At 41.5% G+C, this 15,957-nt stretch overlaps 1 long non-coding RNA gene across 1 annotated transcript; it reads left to right on the top strand.

The window, feature by feature from the left end:
* The first annotated feature begins 7,732 nt into the window (after positions 1-7,732).
* Positions 7,733-14,221, top strand: LOC140636330 (uncharacterized). The gene is made up of 3 exons (XR_012033602.1): positions 7,733-8,774; positions 9,402-9,518; positions 13,823-14,221. It is a non-coding gene; the product is annotated as an uncharacterized lncRNA (long non-coding RNA).
* Positions 14,222-15,957: the final 1,736 nt, after the last annotated feature.

The raw sequence follows: 15,957 nt of genomic DNA, 5'->3' as shown, positions 1-15,957 counted from the left end.
CATGACTAAGCCCAGACACAGCCTTGGAAGGCAACACAAAGCTACCTGACAAAGAGTATGGATACAGCAGGGATGAAGAATTGGGGTCATATTTATAATCTTCCCCATCCTCCTTCCATGGGCCCTCAAATCTCAGGGCTACTTTATCTGTCCTACAGTGATGAATCTTGAGGAATGAGAGTCTAAAAACTTGCTCAAGATACTCAGCTAAGAAGGCTTCTGGCAGGGATCTATGAAGCCCATGGAGAAGTTTTCAACCAAGGCAAAAAAGGGAAGGGATGGAAGAGAAAAGTAGTCAATTATCCTGTTCTATACAAGGGATGTGCCACAAACACCTACCTAACTTCTAGTAACTTTATTTACCATAATCTATATAAAGCCTTAAAAATCTGTCGTAGTCTTTGATCTTACCTCCTCTCTGCAGACGGGGATCCAAATTCATGGTGATCTCTTTTTCAGGAAGTAGAGTTTCTGATTAGCTGACCTCTGATAACATTCTTATACTAAGAGGAGGGATGGAATCTCTTTGTTTTGGTATTTATTTTGTGACTCTGTAAACATTGACCTTGCTCATGTTCAATTCTTTTGCTAACAAAAGTCTCCAAATCTTTTTTTTTTCTTTCTAGGTCAAGCTCCTGGGATTCTTCTCTCATGAGACCTGATGAGCTGCCAGTATCCTGAATGTGACAAGGATCCAAGTCATCTCTGTTTGTGGTTATTTGGTATCCTCTGTTCCTTGCCATGGCTGAAGGCTCATTTAGCATTCTCCCCTATGGAGCTCAGGCTGCTGAGATAGGGCGTCACCTGAAGTTTCCCTGCAGGGCCTCCAGCTGCCCAACGCCAGGGCATCATTCATTTTGTACTCTGTATGGATATCCCCTTGGAGTTGGCATTTAGGCAAGACGATGGCCCTATTTATGACTCTTCATTCATTCATTCAGAAATATTATTAAGCACTGGCTATAGTTTTAGAATTCTATTGATCTTGAAGGATGGAAAGGAGGAATAAGCCAGGTCTGTCCTAGTGATATGCTGTCCACACTGAGCCTCTTTGAAAACCTGAGAATTGCTGTTGACTCTTCCTCTCTCTTAGCTGCCACACTGCAATCAAACACCAAGCTTTACCAATTTTGCCTTCGAAATATTTGTCATACTTACCTCTACTTCTGCTTTCCGGCCAACACTCCTTTATTTTAGGTTTTCACACCCCTTTTGCTGATCATTGTGGTTCCCTCATAACTAGTCTGTCTGATTTGGTCTCATCCTCCTTATTTGCTCTTCCATACTGCAACAACAAAGACTCGCCTAAAATATATGTCTAAGTCACTACTCAAACTTTCAAATGGCTCCTTCTGGTCCCCCTATCATGGTGGCACAATCCATGGTGTCCTGGCTTGTACCCGCCTCTCCAGCTCCACTCCCTAGTGAGGTTCTCAACCACCAGAGTAATTATCCAGCCATGTTGTATTGCCTGGCTTCTTATCCTCTGAGAGTAATTGTGCTGACACTCCCTTCTGTACATCCATTTCCCCACCTACTGCTTCTCTGCCTTTGCTCCTTCTGCCCTGACTCCTTTGTAACTCCTGCATCAGGATGAGTCCTATTCATTCTTCAAGGCTTATTTTAAAGCTCAACCCCTCCAGACAACCTTTGTTACCTCCCTGACCACTCCATGATAGGTGCCTTTTCTCAGTGGGTCTGCTGTATCCCTTGCACATCTTTCTCATTGCTCTTAACATATGGGCTGACGGTTGTCAATGGAAAACTGCAATGACCCAATCCAAGAGGAACTATTAATGGCCCAGACAGACCTTTCAAAAATGAAGGTTTAAGTCATCCCACCAGGTAAAGGGCCATGACCAGGTGAGCTGTTTTCTGAAGGCAAAGGAAATGCAGAATGAGCAATGGAGGAAGATAGTTACAAATCAACTACAACCATGACCAGCTATGGAAACGAGGACTGTGATTATCATGAGAATTCTTCCTTGTTTTGATGTGAACATGTTTGTGTGTGACATGTAAAATCAGCTAGAAAGCCATTCTCACGTTCATCTTCCTTGAAAAGACATATCCTTCCCTGCCGGTGGCAGGCCCAGCCCCCAGTCCATCTTCCCTGAGGTCACCTGATTTCTGTCTCCGTGGTGCTGGGCAGGAGATGAGCTATTTCAAAGAAAATGTAGTCAACAGCATTCAAGAAAAATGTATTGAGAATTTACCAGAGTGAGAGCCTGTGTAGAAAGATGAGTCAGCCACAGATTCTACCTCAAGTGGTTTTACAGTCTGGTAGCAAAGCAAATACGGTGTTTTTTTGTTTTGTTTTGTTGTTTTTCCTAATTTACAGTTATATTTGTCTGTATCAAGGTAAAGTTCGCGCATGGCTACAGGGGAGCAGATGTGCCTCACACACACTTTTCTGTGTGGTCTGAGGACCTGCACTGTCCCAATTACCTTGCTCATCAACGCTTGTTACCACCAGTGAATGAAAACTGGTTTAGTGCAGGCTCCTTTGCCAGCAGTGCCATATCCAGGAAATGGGTCCCTTCTGGGCTTGGAGGGCTGACGAATGAACCCCTAGACCCTACTAACCCCACTGCTGCCCTCATTGGTCCTCTTCTGCATTTCTTCTTGGTACTCTTTATTTCTTCCTTGTAATTCATTTTGGAGCCTATGCAATTCAGAAAGCAGAACGGTGCCCTTGGAACAAATGGAATTTCAATCTTCACTTTTCAGGGATAGTCAGCTCCAAATCACCACACTTTTATGATAGTCTCAAGAAACCCCCACAGATGGTTTGGTAGTGTGTACCAAGAGTGTTAAAGATATGTGTGCATTCCTATCCATGAGGTGGAATGCTATACCATAGTAGGAAGGAATGAGCTATTGATAAATGCGGTAACGTGAATGACTCTCAAAATAATTATGCTAAGAAGCCAGAGGAAAAAGACTACACACTGTATGATTTCATTTATATAAAACTCTAGAAAATGCTAACTAATCTATAGTGACAGAAAGCAGAGCAGTGGTTGCTAGGAACGGGAGAGCAGAGGGAGGGAGAGATTACAAGGGGCACAGAGAAAGTTACAAGGGTGATGGACATGTTCATTATCTTGATTGTGGCAGTGGTTTCATGGGTGTGTACATATGTCAAAAATTATGAAATTGAGCACTTTAAATATGTGCAATTTATTGTATGTCAATTATACCTTAATAAGGCCATTTAAACAATTTTTAAATATGTGTACATTTTGACCCAATAATTCCATTTCTCGTCACCCTCCTAAGGAAATAATTGAAGTGCCCAATTTACGTTCAAGATCTTCCACACATTGTTTAGAAGAGTGAAAAAGTTCAATAAGAGGGCATAGTTAAAAAAATTAATGCTTAAATAAATTCCAGATGATGACGGAATACTGTGCGTGCTTTTAAAATCATACAATCGTATTTACCGTGATGAAGGAAATGTTTACCATGATGTGTTTGGTGGAAAACTCGTTTACAAAATAGTATGAACATTATGAGAACAAGACCAATATGCCACAGACTGCAGATGTGTGCAGAAGAAAGACTGGAGGTTTTGTACAAAATATCCACAATAGTCATTTCTGGGGAATAGGTGGGATCACAGGTAATTTTAATTTTCTTTTTTGAATTATTCTTAATGTTCATCAACTTTTTTACTTTTGAAATGTATTGCTTTTTAAAATAGAAAAAACCGGAAGCAATAAAAGAATTTTTTTTTTTTTTTTGCGGTGGGCGGGGGGCACTCTGTTCTGTGCAGAGGCTGCAGGCGAGGGCCTGTCCCTCTGGTCTCTTCTTCCACTGTCACTAGGTGCTGTGTCTTGATGATCACAGGTTGCAGAAAGCTTGAGAAGGGTTATTCCCGGGGCTTTCCGATCCTGCCTGGAGCCCTGGTGCTCCTTCTCTGCTGCATGGCTAGCCTGCACAGGAGGTCACTTGCTCCTTTTGCTGTAAGTGGCAATAAATGAGCAAAGGATGACCAGGTCGTGGCCAGGCCTTGAGGGTTTGAACATTGGGGAAGAAAGGAAAGCTTGGCCTTCCTAGCTCTTTCCCAGCTGTATCCTCTAGTTAAGTGCAACTTTTACTCAGGAAGCAAAGCATTAGCCACCATACATTTGCCCAGGACACAGGTCTATTAACTTCCAGCAAAAACCATAGCCACAGGGTGGGGAGGTGGTGTGCGGTTTAAGCCTGTAGGGCGGCCTGCCTTTCCCCCACTTCCTTCTTTGCTCTTCTCCCCCCAGAAATAGAAACTAAAGAGGAGTGAAAGAAGTGCTCTGGGCATCACACCCTTTGAAAGCAAGATGGCTTCCTTTGGCCTGGGTGTGCTGTTCTCTGGGCTGCTAGCTGGCCCTGGGGGTACTGGTCTCAGGTCTGGACCAACCAGCTAAAAAGAAGTTTAATGCAAGCTGTTTAACACACTTTGAAAATGCACCTGCTTGTTCTATGGAAAGTGGCTGGGTTGGAAGGGCTGAGGTGACTTGTCTCAGGTGGCTGCGACTGAGAGATTATTGCTACAAGAACAGTAAGATGAACCAATACCAGAAGGGTCTGTGACCTTAAAACTTTTTTTTTCCCCCAACTGAACAGAAAGGTGTGTGGGGGCAAACCCATGTGTGTCATCAGTAGCCCTGAATATGCAGAGGGCGTGGTAAGAAGATGGATGGGTGGCCCGATGTCTATGAGGCTCAGTTTGCTCACCTGTAAAATGGAATAGGAACAACCATCTTGTGGGATTCTTTTATTTATCCATTTATTCTCTAAGCACTGACTGAGCACATACTGTGTCCCAGGGGGTGGAGACACAACAAATTAATTAAACATGACCTCTCGTTTCTTATGGTTCTTTCCTATGAGGTTGCTGAAACGTTTCACCTATAGTAGATGCTCAAGAATTGCTACTGTTGTCACCAAGGTAAAGATTCCTGCAAGGGGACAGTGCTTGGCTTAGTTACTGGACCTGTGGCCACAAGGCAGACACCTGGATACTAGGTCAGGTGCACTGGCCAGTGAGGGTCAACTAGAGAACTTTCAAGAGTGAATAAAAAGCTTAGCCATGGAGAAAAAAAAAAGTGTGGGATTCAGGCTGTCACTGGAGAAAGGTTTTAATTGGTTGCTGGAGATAATTCTTCTGAATGTGTGTTTTTATACTCTATTCATGTTTATTCATAGGCGTTTATTTTGTATATCATTCACTTATTTTAAAAGCATGTAAAATAGTCCCCTTTATCTATGGCTCTACTTCCCATGGTTTTGGTTACTAGAGGTCCAAAGATAGATGAACTTCCTTCTGATGTATGGCCAAAAAGTCAATAGCAGCCTAATACTGTGTCACAACGTCCATGTCGCTCCTGTCACGTCCTTTTGTCATGTGGGCATTTATCATCGCACATCATCACAAGAAGAAAGATGAGATACCAGAGGATATTTTGAGAGAGAGACCACATTCACATGACTTTTATTATAGTATGTCGTTACAATCATTCTATTTTGTTATTAGTTACTGTTGTCAATCTTTTACTGTGCCTAATGTATAAATTAAACTTTATTGGAGGTATATATGAATAGGAAAAAATATGTATATAGATTCGATGCTATCCGTGGTTTCAGGCATCCACTGGGGTCTTGAAATGTATCCCCCATGATTGAGCAGGGGCTACTGTATTTTTTTAAAAAGCACTTATTCTGTGCTAGGCCCTGTGTTTAGAGCTGAAGAAGAGACTAAGGAATAATGACACATGTTACTCCAGGGTATTATAGTCTGGTGGAGAGAAAAGGAAATACACTTAAACAGGGTGAGTGGTGGCCTTAAGGGCTGGGATGAATGCATCAGAAGGTCAGTGCAGTGGGAGTTGAGAGCAGGCAAATGGTCTGGTTTGGAGAGGGCAGGATGTTGGCAAATGCCCTGGAGCAGATGGATGGGTATGGGACCTTAGCTAGGTTTTGTGGGCTATGCCTCAGGGATGTCCTCAGGATGGCAGGCAGACAGGTCCTGATGAGTGGAAGGTGTAGTTGGAGGCATTCAGTCATCCATTCCTTTCCTCATTCATTCAGTGGATCTTTAGAGTGCCTACCATTGCTAGCACTTTTCTGGAGTGGAGACTCAATAATGAACAAGACACACAAAAAGTTCTGTCTTACGTAGTTTGCATTCTAGAAAAGGAAGACAAAAAAATCACTACTAAGTTATATATAGCAGCAGCTTTCAAATGTTTGGTCTCAGAACCCCTGTATGTTCTTAAAAATTATTAAAGACCCCAAAGAACTGTTTAGGTAGGTTATAGCTACTGGTAATCAACTAGAAATTAAAATTGAGAAATTTAAAATATATATGAGCATTAAAAATAACAATCTACTCATTAGTATAAAATACATCTATTTAGTGAAAAATTACTATTTTTCCCCAAACAAAAATTAAGAGAGGAGTAATGGTTTTTACATTCTTGCACACCTCTTTATTTTCCAACTAAAGTAGAAGACAGCTGTATTCTCATATCTACATTCAATGTGTGTTGTTATGTAGTTTTGGCTGAAGCATATGAAGAAAATCTGGCTTCGTGTGGTGCCACTGACTTGATTCATGGGAAGATGCCAGCAGTTTACCCACCACAATTTTTGTACCATCAGTACAAATGCCAACACAGCACAAAGGGCAAATACATCTTAGTATTATTATGAAAATAGTTTATATGAGGGCTTGCAGAACTTCAGGGGTTTGAGCACTATATTCTGAGAACAGCTGGTATAGATTATTTGCCATATAGACTGGGAAGAAGTGCAATGGAGAGAATTACAGCAGGGAAGGGGTGTAGGGGGAATAATGAGAGGGTTGCAATCCAAATTGGGTAGTCAATGCCGGCTTCAATGAGGAGGTGGCATTTAGGCAAAGGCTTATGGGATGAAGGGAGCAAGCCTGGTGTGTCTTGGGGAACAGGAATCAAGGAAGAAAGAATAGCATAAATAAGGGCTCTAAGTTGGCTTATTCAAGGAACAATAATTCAAGGAATTATTCTTGAATTCTTCTTATTCAAGAAGCCAGGGCAGCTGAGTAGTGGGTAACAAGTGGTAGTACTAGAAAAGGAGGTCAGAGAGGAGACAAGAGCCAGACTCTACAGGGCCCTTCACATGATCATAAGGACTTGAGCTTTTAAAAATGATTATTAAAGATTTTACTTATTTATTTGAGAGAGAGAGAGAGAGAGAGAGATAATGAGAGAGAGAGAGAGAGCACCAGTGGGAGTAGGGGGAGGAAGGGCAGAGGGAGAGGGAGAAGCAGACTCCTCACCGAGCTGGGAACTCAATGCGGGGCTCTATCCTAGGACCCTGGGATCATGACTTGAGCTGAAGGCAGACGCTTAACCAACTGAGCCACCCCAGTGCCCCAGGACTTGAGCTTTAATTCTGAGTTAGCTGGAACACTATTGAAAGGTTCTAAGTTAGAAGAGTGATGTGATTTGTTTCCATAGCAAAAGGGATAAACCTGAATGGTAGGGTGTGGTCAGATTCTGTATTTGTAAGGTTTGCACATGTATCCTCGGATAATGCCTAGCACATAGTATGCTCTAAGAACTATGTTGGGTAGAAGAATGGCCTGTATTCCTGTACCTGTCAAGGAACAGACTGTGTTAGCCAGCTTTTGCTATAGTAACATACACCCCCAATAATTTATTGGCTTAAAACAATAAACATTTATTTCTTGCTAATATTACTTATGTTCGATGACTCATATCACTCAGCTGAAGCTCTAGTGAAGTGGGAAGGAGAGAATGAATATTTGGGAACAATAATGCAATCTGTAAGGGACAGTCTGAGGATGAGTCAGCTATAGTCAGCTAGCTGAATTAGCACATTTGACTAAGTCTTTTGCCTATGGGGCCCAGCAAGGGCTATTTTACAAGAACATCACTGCCAGAATTGAGTCATTGGCTTATATGCACAAAGAACAAATACAAAGTCCTCCTTCTGTGATTCATTCCAAAAGAAGGGCCAAGAAACCATGGCCTTTTCACCCTAGGAGCACAGAGCTTATCTTAGAGTTGCTCAACCTTGGCTAAAAGTGTTACGTTTAGGGGCCTTAAATGGGGCCAGGCTTGGGGCTCTGGGAGAGGGTCTTGGTCATAATAGGTCCTTTAACCACTGAAAGCAGAATCACTTGGTGGAGAAGGGAGCTTGTTAACATCACGGATTCCTGGACCACCCCAGGAATCTTCTTTGGTTAGGTCTAGGATTTCTCCAGGCCTTTCTTTGGCACACGAGAGAGAAGGTACATCATAATAACATAGTAAGTTAGAAAATGAGTGATATCACAAAAGCCAACTCTTGCCTTTGTTCTCGTTATCTGTGGGTGCTTATAGATTGGACCTGAGGTTGGGTGTACCAAGCCATCACAAGCTGAATATTATTGAAGACATGGGTGAAGCAACTTCAAAGTTCATATTCAGACTACCTGAAGTCACATCCGTGACCTGGCCCGGTCACCACTTGCATTGGCCATCTCAACTTTATACCTTTTCCACCTGGATCCAGCTGACTGTTTGTCTAATATTAAAAGGAAGCTTCTCACAGACCACAGAATATTGCCTTTTTTCCGACCTGGACCCCTTGAACTTTGAACCACAGCCTCGGAATCTCAACACATCCTGCTTTAGAGAAACACTTCCTGAAAAATCTCTCAACCACCAGGACCCCACACGTGTCAGCTTCCCTTTTTTGGGTGACTCTGTGGGACCAGGGCCATTGCCTTTTATCCGTATCAGGTGATTAAAGGCAGCCTGTGGTCGGACTCCCCTCCTCCTCCTGGCTTTGGTGGAAGTTTGTTCTTTTCAGGTCTTACCAAGTTCAAGTAGCTTAGGGACACCTCCACGGAAGCCCTGTTTGTGATCTGGAGTGATTTATAGCAGCACTAAAACTTCTCACAACAGACAAATTAATACTCAGACGCCTTTTCAGCGCCTCCTTTGAGAAAGAGGTTTTGACCCGGCGCCAAGATGTGGGAGGCAAGATGTTTCTCTGGAATCCCATTGGGTGGCAGCCTCTGGGATCACACCCAGCTTGGTCTGAAGTCCAGTACACTCCAAAATTGGTCTCTGCTTTTGAGTTGGTGTCTGTGTCTTTGTTTCTCAATTTTGGTTTGTGTGAATTCATTGTTCCTAATAAAAGGAACACCACGGGAGCATGCTCAGTCTCAGGGAGCCGGAAAGAGTTTTGAGTGTTCTTGCACATCCTGGGTTTGAGCCAGATTCACTCTTCCTCCTTGGAGGACCCTATCAGTGGTTCCTAAACACTTTTCCTTTGGCAGGAGTGTAATGTTACATTGCTAAAATTCTGGTTAAGTCTTTGAGGTTTATAATTAGAACTGATGAGACCCTCTCACTATCTTCCAGTACAGAGAAAATAAGACTCCAGAATCCTACCAGGACTGTAAATGGACTCAGCAAGGCAAATACTGAGAAGAATCAAACTTCACGTGGGGAAGGGCTCACTTTCAATGATCATGTAAGGTAAAGACAGGGTTTTTAATCAGTGGCATTTCAACTTCCATATCTTCATGTGGGATGATTAAAAAAAAATTTTTTTTAAACTAAACTCTTCAAAAAGAAACTAAGAAACAAACTGATTGCAGTCTTGAGATGTTTTCTCCCCCTCCCAGAAATAGGCCTATTGTCTGCAGTTTTAAAAGCAACAGAAAAAAAAAATAAATTAAAAAAAAAATAAAAATAAAAAAAATAAAAGCAACAGAAGTCAGTTTTGCACACGTGTTCCCACCTGGAGGTCTTGTGTTCAGAAGCAGAGCTTGTTAAACGGTCTCCTATGGACTGTGAGAAATCCAGATGCTCAAGCTCAATCCAGGATGCCCTGAGTCAACAAGTCTGAGGTGGGTGCCAGGAATCTGGTTTGTAAATAAATGCCCAGGCATTCCTGTTGCTGTAGGTCTTGTGTTTGGGAGCGGCAACACCAATAAGTTCAAGATTATCAATTCGTGAACTTGGCTTTGCTGGTCCACCCTGAACCTTAGCTCTCTACCTTCATGACCCTGGACTCAGAAATCCCTCTTCTATGCTTCTAGCCTAAGAAGGGTACCCCTTAACTGGAGTGATGGCAGGGGGTAAGCCTTTGCACAGAGTTATTTGCTATCATAATTTAGAAGATGGCAGTGTTTGGAAACGAAGGTCTTTCAAGAGAGAAATGATTAAGTGAATATGGTAATTTCTCTTAACAGAACATTCTGCAAACATTACAAATGATGCTTGTTCAGTCCGTGTGATTATAAGGGAATGCCCATGATGTAACAAAAACCAAGATACTGATTATAAAATGCTTAGAACTAGGTTGAGAGGGGGATATCTCTCTGTGCAGGGAGAAATAGTAGGTAGAAATACAACATGTTAACTGAGGTTGTCTTTGGATGGGGATCTTTGGATGCTTTTGTTTATGTATTTTTTATTTTATTTGCCATATTTTTGTAATGATCAGTTATTATTTTATATTATATCACATATACACACCTATCTATATCTATGCATAGATACAGATATATCTTTATTTTAAAAGCAAAAGAGAAAAAAATAAATAAAAGCAAAAGAGGAGCCCCTGGGTGGCTCAGCCGTTTAAGCACCTGACTCTTGGTTTTGGCTCAGGTCATGATCTCAGGGTCAGGCTCTGCCCTGAGTGCAGAGCCTGCTTAAGATTCTCTCTCTCCCTTCCCTCTGCCCCTCTCCCTCTGCTTATGCTCTCTCTCTTTCAAAAAATAAAGTAAAAAACAGCATTACATGGATTTGATTATGAAATAGGACCTGGTAGAACAGTGTGGGTAGTTGAGGCCAAACAGACCTTTTCACTGGGGAGAGAGTAGGTGTATAGGGCAGTGATGTGCACCTGCAGGTCGCATATAAGCAATGTTATCCTTTACCAGGAAAGAGATACATGTGTATCAGTATCCAGTGACGAGACTTGCCCTCCCTGCACAGAGACAGGTAGATGCCATTTCTGAACACAATCGACCTTGAATTTGATGTGGGATCTTTGAGGTCTAAATTGCTGAGGTTGTTCTTGTTCTAGCAAACACCATCTAACAAAGATGCCGAGGTGGACGTGTTCCAGCAGAGCTGTCTCTGTCCTACTCAGAAAGCCACCAAATCATCCCTGCAGGACACAGACGCTCCATATGCAGTCAGATAAGAGACCCTAAGCTTCCCAGCTGAAATAGAGTGATACTTGCCTCTCAGATAGGGACAGAGAAGAGCTTTTATGCTAATTCTGGTTGCTTAGAGCTCTGTGTTGGAAAAAATAGTGAACAAGTCTAGAAATCAATCCCTCACCCCTACCTGTCTCCAACAAAACCCTACATCAGTGTGCTGTCATTGCTCGTGCAGCTGCCTCTTAGCAATAACTCCAGGGATGTGCTCTGTGCTTGAGGCAACCCCTTGCTGAACTAGTCCTGGGTGTCCCAGGACCTTCTGCTTGTCCTGATCCCTGCCCTGAAAGACCAGGATGGAAGAGCTCAGACGTATAGGATTTCTCCCTGCAAAGACCAGTTTTTCTCTCTAGATTTACCAGGCCCCAGGAACACCTCTGACAGAGATTTCCGGCTGCTTACGGTTGGCCATCTTTGCCCTTAGCATTTTCACTAACGCTGAAAAGTCCTCCTTGAACCAAATCACTGTCTAACTCCACTGCCATGTCTAGGTCTGCTGGAGAGCCTTTGAGTGGCTTCATTATTCATTTAGAACAGGGCAGAAGTAAATTAAAAGAGAAAATTAAGGCTGCTGAGTTTTCAAAACCTCTATCCCCTGGGCTTCAGACAAGTCCTTATCGACTCTAATTCAGCACCTTGTTAAAAAGTTGTGCTATCTAGTTCAGTAGCCATTAGCCACACATAGCTATTTTAATTTAATTTAATTTAATTTAATTACAATGGGATACATCTTGAAATACAGTTCCTTAGCTGAACTAGCCATTAATTAGTCGCCTCGAAGTAAATAGTACACAGAGAAATTTCCACCATTGCAGAAAGTTCTAAAAGTTTTATTGAGTTACCTTATAAATTCTCTTACCTATTTATATCATTTCTTTTTAAGTTTCTCAACCCACAACAGATTAGAAATAGCAAATTAAGGACAAAGGGAATGATGACAACAAATGACCCAAGAAAAAAATGAGGAGACAGAATGATTAGGAAGTAAAACACTCATCCATTTATTAAATCACTAAACAAATGTTTACTGAGATGCTGGGTATTGGTCTAGGTGTTTGAACTATATTATTGAACAAAAGAGACCTAAATCTCCACCCTGTTGGAGTGTACTAAACCAGTACACACCACTTTGAGGACATTAATACACAGACCAACAGGCTTATTTTCTTTAATATTCTCTAGAGGCATCATCTGTTAAAAATCCAGTTCAATAATTGGTTTATCTTGAGTCATCAAGAATAGTTAACATACCTTAAGAAGACCCACAAGTACATACATTTTACAAAGGTTACCATCTAAGTAGCTAAATGATTGGAAAAAACAATCTGGGTTGCCTCCTTTTTTTTTTACCTCCTATTAAAATGATGGTAACTGGGATGCCTGGGTGGCTCAGTGGTTGAGTGCTTGCCTTTGGCTCAGGGCATGATCCTGGGATCTGGGATTGAGCCCTACATTGGGGTCCCTACATGGAGCCTGCTTCTCCCTCTGCCTATGTCTCTCTCTCTCTCTTTCTCTCTGTGTGTGTGCGTGTGTGTGTGCGTCTCTCATGAATAAATAAATAAAATCTTCTAAAAACCATCATTTTATATGTAAAGAGAAAAAGAAAACCAAAAAATCCCCTGTCATTTTATAAGCTCCTTTTTACCAATGAATTTATAGTGACCTTTCTTTCTTTTCCTTTCCATGCTGATATAATTTGCTTTCTGGTTCTGCCCCTTAATACTATGACTCTAGATAAGTCATTTGGACTTTTCTATGCCTCAGTTAAAAGGTAAATAAGAAACAGAACTAACACAAATGTAACTGTGGGTGGCATAAATTTCATCAACACAGTCCCTGAGAATTAGTACAAAAGTTTTGAGATTTTCTCAAGCAAGCAAGAAGCAGGTGGGATTTGATGAATTCATATGATCTCTCTTTTCCCCCACTCTCTTTCCTGTCCCCCACCTAAAACCCATAATGAATTCTCTTCTTACCCTTCATAACTGGTGAAAAAATCAGAAGCCAAGCAGTAATAAGCTTAAACATTTCCTTAGAGAAAGAACTCAATTCTAGTAGTAAAAAAAAAATTGTGTCAAAACAGGTGAGGAAGAAATTAAGGACTTTGTAGAACACTCCAGGGCTTGGAATACATAATTCTTCCAGGTGATGGAAGGAGTTCTGTGAAGGAAAGGGGAGACATATATCTAAACTGCTTTTAAAAAGTGTAGGTCAGAATCAGGGCAGAAACCTCTAATTTAAAAATGATGTCAAAGACAGTCCAAGATCACTGATGGATGGGAGACGGGATAATGTAGTGGGGGGGTGGAAACAGAGCATTTGGAGCCAGACAAATCTCAAATTCCAGCTCCAACACTTATTAGCTGTGACATCCTGTCTAAGTAACTTAACCCATCTGTGTTTTAGTTTACTCCTTTGGAAAATAAAAAGAATAGTGATAGTACCCATAATACGGGGCTATTATAAGGATTCAGTGCAATAATTTGTGGGAAGCACCTGGCATATGGCAGGTACTTGTATTAGTTAAGGTAACACTAGCTGTTGCAACAGTTAAATGTCAAATTCCAATGGTTTAATACAACTAAAATTTGTTTCTTGCCCATGTAATAGACTCCATAGAGAAAGCAGGAGGCTCTTCTCCACGTGGAGACTCAGGGATTGAGGCTTCCATCCTGCAATGCCTCCTTGCCCATCTAAGTGGGAAAAGCAGAAGGCTTTCTTCCAAATGGTCATTCAGGGATTCGGGCTTGGAAATCTTGTGACTCTCCGACCCCCTGGAACCTCAAATTCCTCTGCTACCAGATGGCAAAGGAGAAAGTGAGAATGGAGAAGCCCTATTTCTTAAAAGCTCTGGCCTCAGAGGTGAGACTCCTTCACTTTCATTCACATTGCTTTGATGAGAACTAGTCACATGGCCTCACCTGGGTGTAAGGAGAGCTGGGAAATGTAGTTCCAGCTTAGCAGCTGCCTCTTAGCAATAACTCCATACTCTGGAAAGGTTCTGACCAACAGCTGGCTATTTTGCCACTATCCTCAATAAATGATAGCAACATGCAATCAAATGAGCAGTGATTTTGTTATTGAAGAAAACTGGGCATGCTGTCAAATTCTGAAGGATCAGAGGAAAAATTCAAAACCCAGATGATTAAAACAGATGAGTAAACTAGTTCAAAGGTTTAATTCTTGGGGCCATGTTTCATTTGGTCATGTTTTGAAACCAAAGACTGTAACGTTTCTATTAATCTGACAAACAAATATTTATGATACTGATCATATGCAAGACACTACACTAGGCATTAGGTATGCGCTGGACAGGTGGTAAAAGTTGAGTAAGACTTGGACTTGACTTCAAAGAGTTTATATCCTGGCATGGGAGAAAGATAGGCACATCCTAAAGGAACTACAAAGACACATAGTGACCTGAGAGGTGCAAAGTGCTGTGGGATTTGAGAAAGGGTGAGGTGGTTTCTGTCCAGTATGATAAGGCTGCATGAGGACATTTCAGACACTCATAATGGGAGTCTGTCCTTATCCAAGTGAGTCCTTGACACCATCTCTATCTGCTCCATGGAAACTCTCAATTTTGTTCCCAGATATCCTATCTGCTCCATTCCTGCTCTTCATTGCTCAGAAGCCATTTGGCTCTGGGTCCTTGGTTTGCTCCTCTTTCCTGGTGGGGCCTGGGTTTCCAGACTCAGGTACCTGCATTGGGTCTCTCCTTATGGTAGCTCTAATGAGCTCTGGTATGGCCTGGAGTTCCAGACACTAACCAACTTCCTTGGCTCTTTTCTATCTTGGGGTGGGGACAATGGACCACTTCATGGATAAAATTGCATTTGAGTTAGGGCTTGAAAGATGTATGGAACTTTGTTAAGTTAGAGACAAGGCTTTCATGCCTATAATACTTGATTCAACAAAAAGTTCTTTTATTATCACTGACTCAATTTAACTACAATCTTTTCAGTTCCATTTTGTTTTTGGAAAGGCTAGTCTGAATCAGGCATTGTGTTGATTGTATATATTAACCTCAGGACACTGAGCTTAATAAGATATAGCAACTCCTATGATGTAGGTAGGGCAGTTAGTATCACCCATTTTATGAATATGGAAGACTGAGGTTTGGAGAAGTCATGTGACTTTCCCATGGTTAATCAGCCAGTAAGTAGAATAGACAGGATTCTTTTCTGATTTTCCTTAGCTCTAGTCTAGTGCTCGTTACTATGCTGGAAAATACCATGGGGGTTCAAATGAATGAACTAAATTTTATCAAATTGAACTCCATTCAATAAGACATAATACCTTATAAGATGATTCACAATGTGATAGGGTATTCTTGAAGATTAGATTGTAAAACCTTCAGCAGTCAAAGAAATAAACCTCTCAATAACTGTTTGCTGCAGAAACGAAGGACTGAATTAATGAATTAATGAGCATACAGAGCTCTGACAATTTCTCTAATCAGATTGTACAGACATGTCCAAACCCTAGTTGGAAGCGAGTGCTGACTCTAACAGTTTAGCCTGTAAACATAGATGACAAACAGTTCTTGCCCTTTGCTTTTTTCCCCCAAGTTTATCAAAGTATTTTTTTAATTGAGGTAGAATTGACATATAATATTATATTAATTTGAGGTACACAACATAATAATTGGACATTATTATGTGCTGTGAAACAGCCACCACAGTGAATCCAGTTATCATTCCTCTCCTTACAAAGTTACAAAATTTTATTTTTCTTATGATCAG

Source organism: Canis lupus, chromosome 7 (assembly GCF_048164855.1).
Source record: "Canis lupus baileyi chromosome 7, mCanLup2.hap1, whole genome shotgun sequence".
NCBI classification, from domain to species: domain Eukaryota; kingdom Metazoa; phylum Chordata; class Mammalia; order Carnivora; family Canidae; genus Canis; species Canis lupus.
The sequence above is the reverse complement of the archived record's forward strand: the minus strand, read 5'-3'. Positions and strand labels throughout refer to the sequence as shown.